The 11,518-nt window shown below is 41.5% G+C and overlaps 1 non-coding gene across 1 annotated transcript; it reads left to right on the forward strand.

The window, feature by feature from the left end:
• The first annotated feature begins 4,660 nt into the window (after nucleotides 1–4,660).
• LOC141635084 (small nucleolar RNA R71) lies at nucleotides 4,661–4,767 on the forward strand. Its single transcript, XR_012539790.1, has one exon. It is a non-coding gene; the product is annotated as a small nucleolar RNA R71 (small nucleolar RNA).
• Nucleotides 4,768–11,518: the final 6,751 nt, after the last annotated feature.

Consider the following 11,518-nt stretch of genomic DNA (forward strand, 5'->3'; position numbering starts at 1 on the left):
CAATCATGATCAAGATAAATAAATAAAACAAAGAGAGAAATAGACAAACCTCAAGAGGGTAGGAGCCTCCAAAGCTTGCTAATCTTCCATCATATCATCACTATCATCATCTTCCTCAATAGAAGTGGACTCATCATCACTTCCCTCTTCACTTTCTTGTTCACTTTGTTCATCATCCTCTTCTTCTTCTTCTTCTTCACTAGCCTCTTCATCAATGCTATCATCAACCGCATCACCGACAACCTCATCGTCACCCGGAATCTCAACCCTAGATGCACTCGGAAAGAAGACTTCCCTATCCGCCCAACTAGGCAAAGGACATGAAGGATCAAGTAGTCCTTGCCTAGCTAAGTGAAGGAGGGGTGGATATTGGGCTAAGTAAGCATCTTCCCGATCCTTAAAAGCTTGCTTGTGCATCTCTTGCATAAGAAGAGTCATATAATCTTTGCTTGCTTCAACACCTTCGGGTTTGAACTCTTGGTACTTGAAAGGATAGGGTGGTGTGACAATGTAAGAGGAGGGCATTTCAATTTCATCCCTTTGTTGTCGGATAATGTATTCGGCCTCTTTTGAGAGGCGAAGGAGATAGTTGGTCCGATGGACACTTAAACGACAAATATTTGAAGGCGAAGTAAAAGATCTAGCCTCACTAGTGAGCCATCCATACTTGGTGTCAAGAGGGTTATGAGAGACCCACTTGTATTTGTTTATCATAGCATCAATATTAATGAGATGACCAACCTTTTTCGCCACATACTTGCTATCCTTGTTGAAGTTCGGATCAAAGTATTTAGCCAAAAGAGTGACTAGACCTCCATTCACAATAACGGTAGTGCCTTGCTTCCCACAATCAACATTTAGCCATCTATCCACCAAAAGCCTTAGAGAGTTGAAAGGCTTGGTGAATTCCCTTCCAATGTTTAAGGCCAACTCAAGAAGAACAAAATCGAGCTTGGTGTCTTTTCTTGTAATGATGGTATTCCCTATGACCTTGTGCCACACTCTAATGCCCGGATGGTGGACTTATAGAGCGCGACTAGCATGATAGTTTTCAAATTTCCTTCCGGAAATCGCCTCCCAAAGAGGAGCGGGGTCATACTTGCCAACATTCTTGAAATAACTAGGTGAATCACTAAGACCCAAAGATTTACTTATTTCCTCAAAGGGGATGCGCCTACTCACATTAGCTAGGCGGAACTCGATGCTTTCCATAGTCTCAACCTTTGTAACTTTCAAAGAACTCAAGAATTCTAAGGTAAGGGAGGGGTATGTTAATTCTTTTGTTGTAAACAATTTGCCCAACCCCATGGCTTCAAAGAAGGCTCTAGTTTGCTCAAGGACACCCAACTTATCTAACGCATCTTCACAAATAAACTTGGTGGATAGAAAGGATTTTCTAGCATACTTGGCAAAAGTTTCTCTATGGGAGTTAGAGATGAAAATTACCTCCGGATAGTTCGAAAGTTGGGCAATTTCCGGAGTAGTAGATGTTGTTGCTTCCAAGGGAGGTTGTTTTTGTTGCACTTCCAAGTTTGAACTAGCTACCACCATAGCCAATGAGGCTTTCTTTGCTTGAAGGCTCTTTTGCCTTGTTGATAGTGCCTTTGCCTTTGGTGCCTTTGTTGCTCCTTTTGTCCTTGCCATTGATGTTTGAACCTAGAAAAGAGTGAAAATATTCAATTTCCAAGTGTACCCAAATCGATTTTAAGATGAAAGGCTTTGCCTTTATAAATTCAAAAATCGACTCAAAGGTTGAAGATTTTGGTGCTTGGTTTGATTTTTGTTGAAAGAGGAGTGATTAATTTTTGTTGAAAGGATGTTTTGATTTGATTTTGATGAATGTGGTTGAGGAAATCTTGTTTTGGTGATGGAAAGGATGAGGGTTTTGAGTTTTGGGGTTTATGGGTAGTGTTTTGATTGAAGGAATGAAGAAATGAATGTGGGAGGGGGTTTATAAAAGACCCGAAAAATTTGAAATGCAGAGGGAAGACTGGCGGCTTTTCTTCGGGACGCCCGGATTCTGTCTGTTTTAGGCTTCAGAATTCTCGCCTAAAGACGGGCGTCTTGGAGCAAAGACGCTCGGATTGTTCAGCTGCGGGATGGGCATCTTTCAGTGAAGACGGACGGATTCCTTTCCAGTGATTTTTCTTGTTTTTCTCAACCAAAAAGACGGGCGTCTTCTCTTGCAGGACGGGCGTCTTTCTGAGGACGGGCGGATTCTTTTGCAGGACGCCCGGATTTGCTAATAGTCCCAAAATTTTAAAAATTCAGCTCAGAGGGACGAGCGTTTTGTGACAAATACGCCCGGGTTGCCTGAAGACGGGCAGATTCTCTTGAAAACGCTCGGATTCTGCCCCTTTTACCCAGATTCAGTTCCATCCGTGTACTTGCATATCCCGTGTCATTTTTCATTCTTCAAAATCTCGTGTTCTTCATTGTGGGGGCACTACTAAGGCATGGATAGCCTAGGCAATTGCTATCCCCACACTAAGCTAAAGCACTACACATCAATTGAAATCATTAGTCCCTCCCTCACTTCTTTCAAAAATGATAATTATCTTGATCAAGGCATAAAAATCCAAAAATGACAAAAATGCAATACGAGAATTAAAATGCGAATTAGGGAGTTAGAAATATTTACAAATGGTGGTTTAGGGAGGACTCTACCAAACTCTCATCCTTAGTGAGATGTCATGGGGGCATGTCCAAGGTGTTGTTGATGTTGCTCAACACCTAGAATAAGTAATCAAAAGCTTGTTCATTGTCATGATAAAGATATTCAATATATCTTTGCCCTTGTTGTCGGTCTTGATCGATAACATTACCAATATAGGGATTGAAAATCCCTTCAAACTCATCGTCCCAAAGACCACAAACTTCATCTACTTGATCACTAAAGATCTCTTGAGTTGATAGAGACAATTCTCCCATTTTCTTTTCTTGGCCAATGAGGCCATCTTCTTCATTGCTTGACTTTGGTGAGCTTTTCAAGCTCTCTTTGTTACAATTCACTTGCTCTTTGAATGAAGCATCTTCAATTTTCTTCTTCCATTGGAGTTCCGACTTCTTCCTATCATCCTTCCTGCTATAATGATCAATCATAAAACATGGTTCATGTAAACGGGGAGCTCTCATGGTCTTATCAAGATTGAAAGTTATACTCACATCTCCCACTTCTAGAGTGAGCTCTCCATGTTTTACATCAATCACCGCACCCGCGGTGTGTAAGAAAGGTCTTCTTAGAATGATTGGAATGTTGGAGTCTTCTTCCATTTCAACATTGACAAAGTCCACCGGGATGAAAAATTTCCCAATTCGTACGGGAACATCTTCCCATATCCCTAATGGTGTCTTCGTCGATCTATCGGGGCCATTTGGAGTGTGATATTGGTGCATTTAAGCTCTCCCATCCCCAACCTTTTACTCACCGAGTACGACATAACACTCACACTAGCCCCTAGATCACATAAGGCTTTGTTGATCGTGGTGTCGCCAATGGTACACGGTATTGAGAAGCTTCCCGGATCCTTGAGTTTTGGAGGTGAACTCCCTTGAAGTATTGCACTACTCACCTTAGTGAAGGTGATAGTCTCAAGCTTCTGGATCGACTTCTTCTTTGTGAGGATGTCTTTCATGTATTTCGCATAGGCCGGAACGTGATTGATTAATTCCGTGAAAGGAATTGAGACTTCCAAATTATTCACAATTTCCATAAATTTTCCAAGTTGGTCATCAAATTTGGGCTTGGCTTGACGACTTGGAAAAGGAAGTCTAATCACAATGGGCTCCTTCTCCTTGACCTTGTCTTCATTTTTCTTTGAAATTTCTTCTTTTGATGGTTCTCGATCCTTGGAGTTTTGCATATTTTCTTCCTTGTCACTAGCTTCCACAACTTCATCCTCAACTTGCTTCTTTGGTGCTTCATACCTTGTACCACTTCTCAAGTGAATGGCACTAACCGTTTCATGTCTTGGGGGATTAATTTGAGGTGGTAATTGCCCCTTTTGTCTTTGTGAGCTTGAAGATGCTAGTTGAGTCAATTGGGTTTCCAACATTTTGGTGTGAGCTAGGATGTTGTTGATGGTGGTTTCCTTTGCTTGACTATCCTTTTTCATTTGAGTGAAAAACTCCTGTTGATTCTTTTGCATTTGAAGGACCGCTTTTTGAACATCAAAACCTTGGTCATTTTGTTGATTGTATGGAAATTGATTTTGGTAACCTTGGTTTTGGTTATAAAAGGGTCTTTGATTTTGGTTTCTCATGGGAGGTGGGGTGTATGTTGTTTGACGGTTTTGAACATTTTGGCTTTTGTATGAGAGATTTGGATGGAATTTGGTGTTTTCATTGTAATAGTTGGAATAAGGGGTACCACTCTTGTATGCTTGGAAAGCATTCACTTGTTCATTTGTTCCCCTACATTCACTTGGGTCATGTCCCAAAGTTCCACAATTGAGTAACGGAGTCCACTTCATGCTTTCCTCCTCTAGTAGCCTTGCGAGGTCTACTATATTGTGAGTTATGGACCGCCATTTCCTCAATTTTGTTCCAAGTTTGATTGTCATCAACTTCGGTGAACATTCCATTTGATTCCATGTTGAGAATGTTCCTTGAATCTTCATATAGACCGTTCCAAAATTGTTGTACCAAGAACCACTCGCTAAGTCCATGGTGAGGACATGAGCGACAAATTCCTTTGAACCGCTCCCAAACTTCATACAAAGATTCTTCATCCCTTTCCTTAAAACCCGTAATTTGAGCTCTTAGCATATTAGTCTTTTCCGGTGAATAGAACTTTTTGTAGAAAGATAGAGCCAACTTCTTCCAAGAATCAATTCCGAAAGTGGCCTTATCAAGACCCTTCAACCATTGTTTCGCGGTGCCAATTAGAGAAAAAGGAAATAAGACCCATCGAATTTGGTCTTGAGTTACACTGGTTTGAGAAATTGCATCACAATAGTCACAAAAGGTCTCCATATGAGAGTGAGGGTCTTCACTAGGCATCCCCCCAAATTGGCTTCTTTCGACTAATTGGATAAATGCGGATTTGGCAATAAAATTTCCGGTTAGATGTTGTGGTGTGGGAGTACCATTGGGTAGGTTCTCATCAGTGGGTACGGAATGTGATGAAAAATTAGGCTTTGTGGGTTGATTTTTTGTTGTATTTTGTGTTGGGTTATCCTCACCTTCTCTTGCAAAAGGGTTGATGAACTCAATAGTTGGTTGAATATCTACAACCTCACCAATACCTCTCAAATTTCTCCTAGCAAGTCTTCTATTGGTTGTCAAAGTTCTTTCAATTTCACGATCAAAAGATAACAAGTCACCTTGTGACCTTCTAGACATTCAAAATATCAAACAACTCGAAAACTATTAGTACAAACCTTGAGGAGTTTTACTTCCCCAAGGCAAAGAAAGACACAACTAATAACAATATAAGAAAATCTAAATCAAGTTAACACCGTCCCCGGCAACGACGCCATTTTTGGCCGGACTAAATCTTTTCGGTAACTTGTCGTTAGGAGCACCTAGACCAAAACACAATTTATAGCTTCACAAACAACTCTAAAATTAGTGAAGAGGCAAGTAAAGGTCGGATCTCAAGGGACGGAAATTGAGATGAGATTTCTATTGAAACTAGCGGTGTCTTAGGGGTGTCACGATTGGGGTTGATGTAGAAGGTCACTAAACTAAATAGCAATGAAAGTAAACAAGCAAGATGAATTAAAAGGGTTGTAAACAATTGATAAAAGACACTAGGGTATCATGGGGTCATAGGGGATTCATGGGAATTGATCATACAAACATGTTCTCAAATTATAAGCAAGCAATTATTATTGTGATGGATTGAGTTGGGTTATATCTTACAATCCTAGGAAAGTTTGGGTCCCGGAGCCGAATCGATTAGATTGTACAACACCTACAAGTCGACTTAGTCTTCCCTACTCAACAACATGCATGGTCTAATGAGACTCGAGTTGGTTTATGTCTTACAAGTCTCATTGAAAAGATAGGTGATGGGTAAAAAATGCAAGGATTCATAGGCTCGCATTTCATCAAACATAACATGTGCATGAGTTGAGATCATAACAAGCAAGCAAATAAACCATGAAAGCGTATTAATTTAAGCATGAATCATTCCGCATGTTGGTTTCCCCTAATTACCCATTAACCCTAGCTAAGGAACTACTCACTCATTATCATGTTGAACATGCTAGCAAGGTTGTCAATCATACCAACAAGGTGAAACATGATGAATAAATGAAAGTAATTAGCAATAATTAAAAAGGGATTAGGAGAATTATACCTACTAATGATTCCAATAATAAAGCAAAGAATAAAAGAAGTACTTGATGCTTGATTGAGAGGTTGTCAATCTCCCAATAATAACCCAAATAATCTTCAATTACCCAAAATAAAGGATGAACAAAAGAGAGATTAAGGAAATAAAACTCGTATTAAAACTTGATTAATTGTTGATTACAAGATTAAAGAGAGATTTGATTGATATTAACTACACTAAAGATTGCTAAGAAGAACATGCTCTTCTAATTAGACTAATGAGGTATTTATAGTGGGGATTAGGTGTAGGAATTAGGGTTAACTAAGGGCTTAAATGACGATTAAGTCCCTACTTAAGGAAACGCCGGTATTTTTGGAACGATGGGCATCTTTCTTGAAGCTTGAAGAAACGAAATTGTCTGCCTGGGAATCCGTGCGTCTCTAGCACGGAACGGCTGGATTCGTGGGTCTCTGCCCGGGCGTCTTGGGGAGAAGACGGGAGTTTTCTGGGGTTGCTGCCCGGGCGTCTTGGAGTGAAGACGCACGAATTGTGAAGGTGGAGGACGGGCGTCTTTAGGACAATCCGCACGGATTGCTGGATAGTCTTATTTCTTCTTCTTTTCTTCCCTTTTCTTCATAAAATCCTTGGGGATTTCCTCGGGGATGCAAGGATATTTTCTCATCATTGCCCATCTACTATAGTATGTACAAAGTCCTTCTAATCTTGTCTCTCCTTGATGCTTGGTCATTTGAATTTAATCAATTTAGTCTCGTTTTGCCATGAAAATGCAAGGGTTGTACTCCTTTCCTACCAAGGACACAAAACCTCAAAGAATATGCAAAACAAAGAACTAAAGACAGTAAATAACCCAAATATGCACTAAAAAGCATGGGAACAAGGCTAATTCGGGGACTAAATATGCTCTAATTATGGTCACATCAGCTACTTGATCATAAGTCCTTCCGTGTCATTTTCAAAATCACCTTTTTCGCGCCGTTATAATGGCCATTTCAAACCTCGGTCTTTCGCCGACCGTTGCACGCCTTTCTAGGCCGTCGTAATGACGATTTTCAAACCCGGTTTTGTATAACCATTTCAACACGCCTTTCTAGGCCGTCGTAACGACGATTTTCAAACCCGGTTTTATATAACCATTTCAACACGCCTTTCTAGACCGTCGTAGTGACGATTTTCAAACCCGGTTTTGTATAACCATTTCAACACGCCTTTCAAGGCTGTCGTAATGACGATTTTCAAACCCGGTTTTTGTAACCATTTCAACACGCCTTTCTAGGCCGTCGTAATGACGATTTTCAATCCTGGTTATGTATAACCATTTTAAATCACCTTTTCACGGGTCATAATCGCCGCGTCTAGACACGGATTTTAACCCATTTCGCGCCGACAATGGCTCTTTCAAAACCCGAGAAAAGCACACACCCTTTTCTCGAGACACTTTCGAGATCTCGGGGACGTTGTAACAACGTCCCCGAGACCTCTTGAAACATTTCAAACTCGATTTTCAAAACATACAATTTTGAATTTCAAAAACCATCTTAGGAAATGATGCACTGTTTTCCGAGCCAATTCAAACTCAAACCGTCTTTTGCAAATAAACTTAAGACAACCCTTTCAACTGATCGACTTGCGGAGATTTCTATCTTTGGAAGCCGGCCATTTAAGCGACAAATGAATCTTTTTAAAAATTTCTATTTTCGAAAACTTCAGTCCACCATTCCAATTCCGCCTCGTGTCTATCGAGTCAAAGCAAACGTACTTATGGGTCTTTACTTATGAGTCATCTCACCACGAGACCCATCCAACGGCGTCACGCCGTCATGTTGGACTCGTGTCAAAAGTTCGGTCAAACACCGTCACGTCATAAATCGAGTCAGCACCGAGGGACCACACACGGTCACCCCGTCTTGTTGAGTTTGATCTTTGTCTCGTCCTTTGCATTGTCTGCGTTCAGTCTTGGAACCGTATCGGATTGAGTTGTAATGTGAGCCGTTTTTCTGCCTCAAAGCCATGTCCCCGTTTTCAGCTTCGTCCAATAACAACGACAACAACAGAGATGTCACAACTGATCAACTAGCCAGCCTGCTTACCGCTCTTAAGGTCACCCTGGATCGCGTCGAGGCCCGTATCGACGCCCTGGAGAACAAGGAGACTGGGGAACATAATACCCCACCTCTGACTGAAACTGAGAAGAGGCTGAAACTCTTGGAAGAACAGCTCCTAGCCAGGGGTAACAATATCCATCTTGAGAACAATCGAAGGTTCGAACATGTTGGGGACCAGTTACCTGACAACTTCACCCTAACCGATGTGCCTAAGTTCAAGGGAGTGGAGGACCCACTCAACCATATCCGTGCTTTCAAGGACTACATGGCCATTAAGGGGGTCAAACAGGAGCTTTTTACCCGGATATTCCCATCCTCTTTGGAGCCGATTCCTCGCCAATGGTACTACTCCCTTGATCCGAAAAACCTTACTACTTGGGATAAGATCGCAGTTGAGTTTACCAAACAGTATGCCGATAATGTCGAGATCCAGGCCAATACCCGTACTCTCGAAGTGCTAACCCAGAACGACAAGGAAGGGTTCACTGAGTTCCTAACCCGTTGGAGGAGGGGGAGTACTTAATTGGTCAGTAACCCAAGTGAATCAACTCTGGTGGAAAAGTTCGTCAACAATCTCCGCCCGGTTTATGCCAACCTACTGAGGTATCAGATTATCAAGACTTTTCAAGATCTGCAGGTTCTGGGGACGGGTATTGAGGACGACCTCCGAAAGGGTGTCTTAGCCAAGACTACTGGCAGAGGTTACCAGGGATCCACCTCAACCGGATCTCGCCTTTACGGTCAGACGAACAAGATTGATGAGGTCAACCTCGTCGAACCATCTGCTAAGAAAACTGAACGCCCCAGAGAGTGTTCACCAACACAGGGTCGACTTATGCAAGTGCCCTGAAAAGGCTCATGGACCAAGGGAAGTTACAACCGATCGGACCCACCCCAGATCCGACCGATGCCAAGAAGTCCCGATTCTGGAACCTCAACGCCTACTGTCAGTATCATCGAGGGAAAGGGCACGATACCGAAACTTGCTTCAAGCTCAAGCACCTTATTCAAGACATGATTGAGAAGGGAGATTTCCCATTACCCCCACCAATTAAGCCGAATAACAAGACGAATCCTTTAGGGATCCATGCTATCTCTGATGATGAGCCGACCCTGGACTCCTCTCACCTCATCCTGCCAATTGACGACGAGGTGAATGCTTTGGAAAAGGATCCTTCAGACGGAGTGTTTGTGTTTAGTGCTGCCACCACGCTCACTATGTTTCAACAAGTTGAAGAGGCCATAGCCAGCCTCTCTGAGAGAATCACCCGACTCGACGACGCCTACCGTCGACTCATCTTCAATCCACCAACACTGCGCTCAAGGGAGAATTCCCCAAGCATTCAAAACTACCCACCCCAGGATGGATTGCTCCCGCGACCATTCTGGCATAGACCTCACGAAAATCACCCTCAAAATAACTACCCCCACAAAAATCACCTCCACAAAAACCATCCTCACAAGAATATTCCCCACAAGAACTACCCACCGAGGAATACCCCTCCAAGGTTGATGTGACCATTATTTGCGCACATTTAGTCCTCTAATTGAGCCTATTTTGCATACTATTATAGCATTTCATGGCCATTTTATCCGTCAAAACCTTCCTATTTGCTTTTCTATCGCATTATATTTGATTTGTAGGAAAGAAGATAATAAGGCGGAAATTCCCGTCTTTCGTGCGTATTCGGAAGCTATTTGACGATATTCGATGGACTAGTATGAGGAGGAAGCAAGAACTAAAGACCAAGCTTACAAGAATAAAATGGGAGTGAAGGAAAGGGAAGAATAGAAGAGAAAACGAGAACTGCAGTCCAACCCGTGCGGATTCTCTAGAATCCGGCCGTCCCCAGTGTACAGAATCCGTGCATCATCACCCAAATCCGCCCGTTTTCCTCTGCGCCAATCCGCCCGTCCCGACACCAAACCGCCCGGATTCCAGCCCAGCACATTTTTCGTCTTCTTCAAGCTTCAAAGAAAGAAGCCCTTCCTTCAAGAAATACCGGCTTCTCCCTGCTCTATCTAAAAAGTGTAATTACTACTTTAGCCCTTAGTTAACCCTAATGCATCCACCTAATTTCCACTATAAATACCCCATTTGTAATAATCCAAAAGGAGTTTTGGAGGAGGAGGATCTCATCAAGCTCTCTTAGTAGGAAATTCTCTTAGATTAGATTAGGAGTAGATTAGAATAGATTACTCTTTAATCTTTCCACAAATTACACATTAATCTTTCCATAATTATTGTTCAAGTTTATTATTCAAGTTTATTGTTGGGTAATTGAAGATTATTGGGTTATTATTGGGAGATTTACAACCTTCCATCAATCATCAAGTTTCTTCCATTTTTCTTTGCATTATTGTTTTGGAATCTCCATAGGTATAATCCTCTTAATCCTTGATTTAATTATTGTTAATCTTTCTTACTTGTTCATCATGTTTTACCTTGTTAATATGATTGACAACCTTGTTAACATGCTAAACTTGATCATGGGTGAGTAGTTATTTAGCTAGGATTAATGGGTAATTAGGGGAAACCAACATGGGATTGATTAATGCTTAATCTAATATGTTCACATGATTAAATTGCTTGCTTGTTGTGATGTCAACTTTATGCACATGTTATGTTTGATGAAATGCTAAGCCTATGAATCCTTGCATTTTTACCATCTCTTATCTACTCAACTTGACTTGTAAGATATAAACCAACTCGAGTCTTGTTAGACCATGCATAGAAGTTGAATAGGAGGAAATTAAGTCGACTTGTAGGTGTTGTACAATCTAATCGATTCGGCTCCGGGACCCAATCCTTCCTATGAACCGTAAGACATAAACCAACTCGGTTCCTCCACAACATTAATTGCTTGCAACTTTGTAAACATGTTTGAATGATCAACACCATGAATCCCTTATGACCCCATGATATCCTAGCACTTTTAATCATTTGTTTACATTTTCCCCTTTTATCTCTTGTTTTACTTTATTGCTTGTATTAACCTAGGACACAACTAAAAACCCAACAAATTGTGACACTAGCATAAATTGAGGTAGATAGACTTAGAGTCCAAAGCACACCGTCCCATGGATCGACCTCGACTTACAGCTAACTAGTTGT

Source organism: Silene latifolia, chromosome Y, assembly GCF_048544455.1.
Source record: "Silene latifolia isolate original U9 population chromosome Y, ASM4854445v1, whole genome shotgun sequence".
In the NCBI taxonomy this organism is placed as follows: Eukaryota; Viridiplantae; Streptophyta; class Magnoliopsida; order Caryophyllales; family Caryophyllaceae; genus Silene; species Silene latifolia.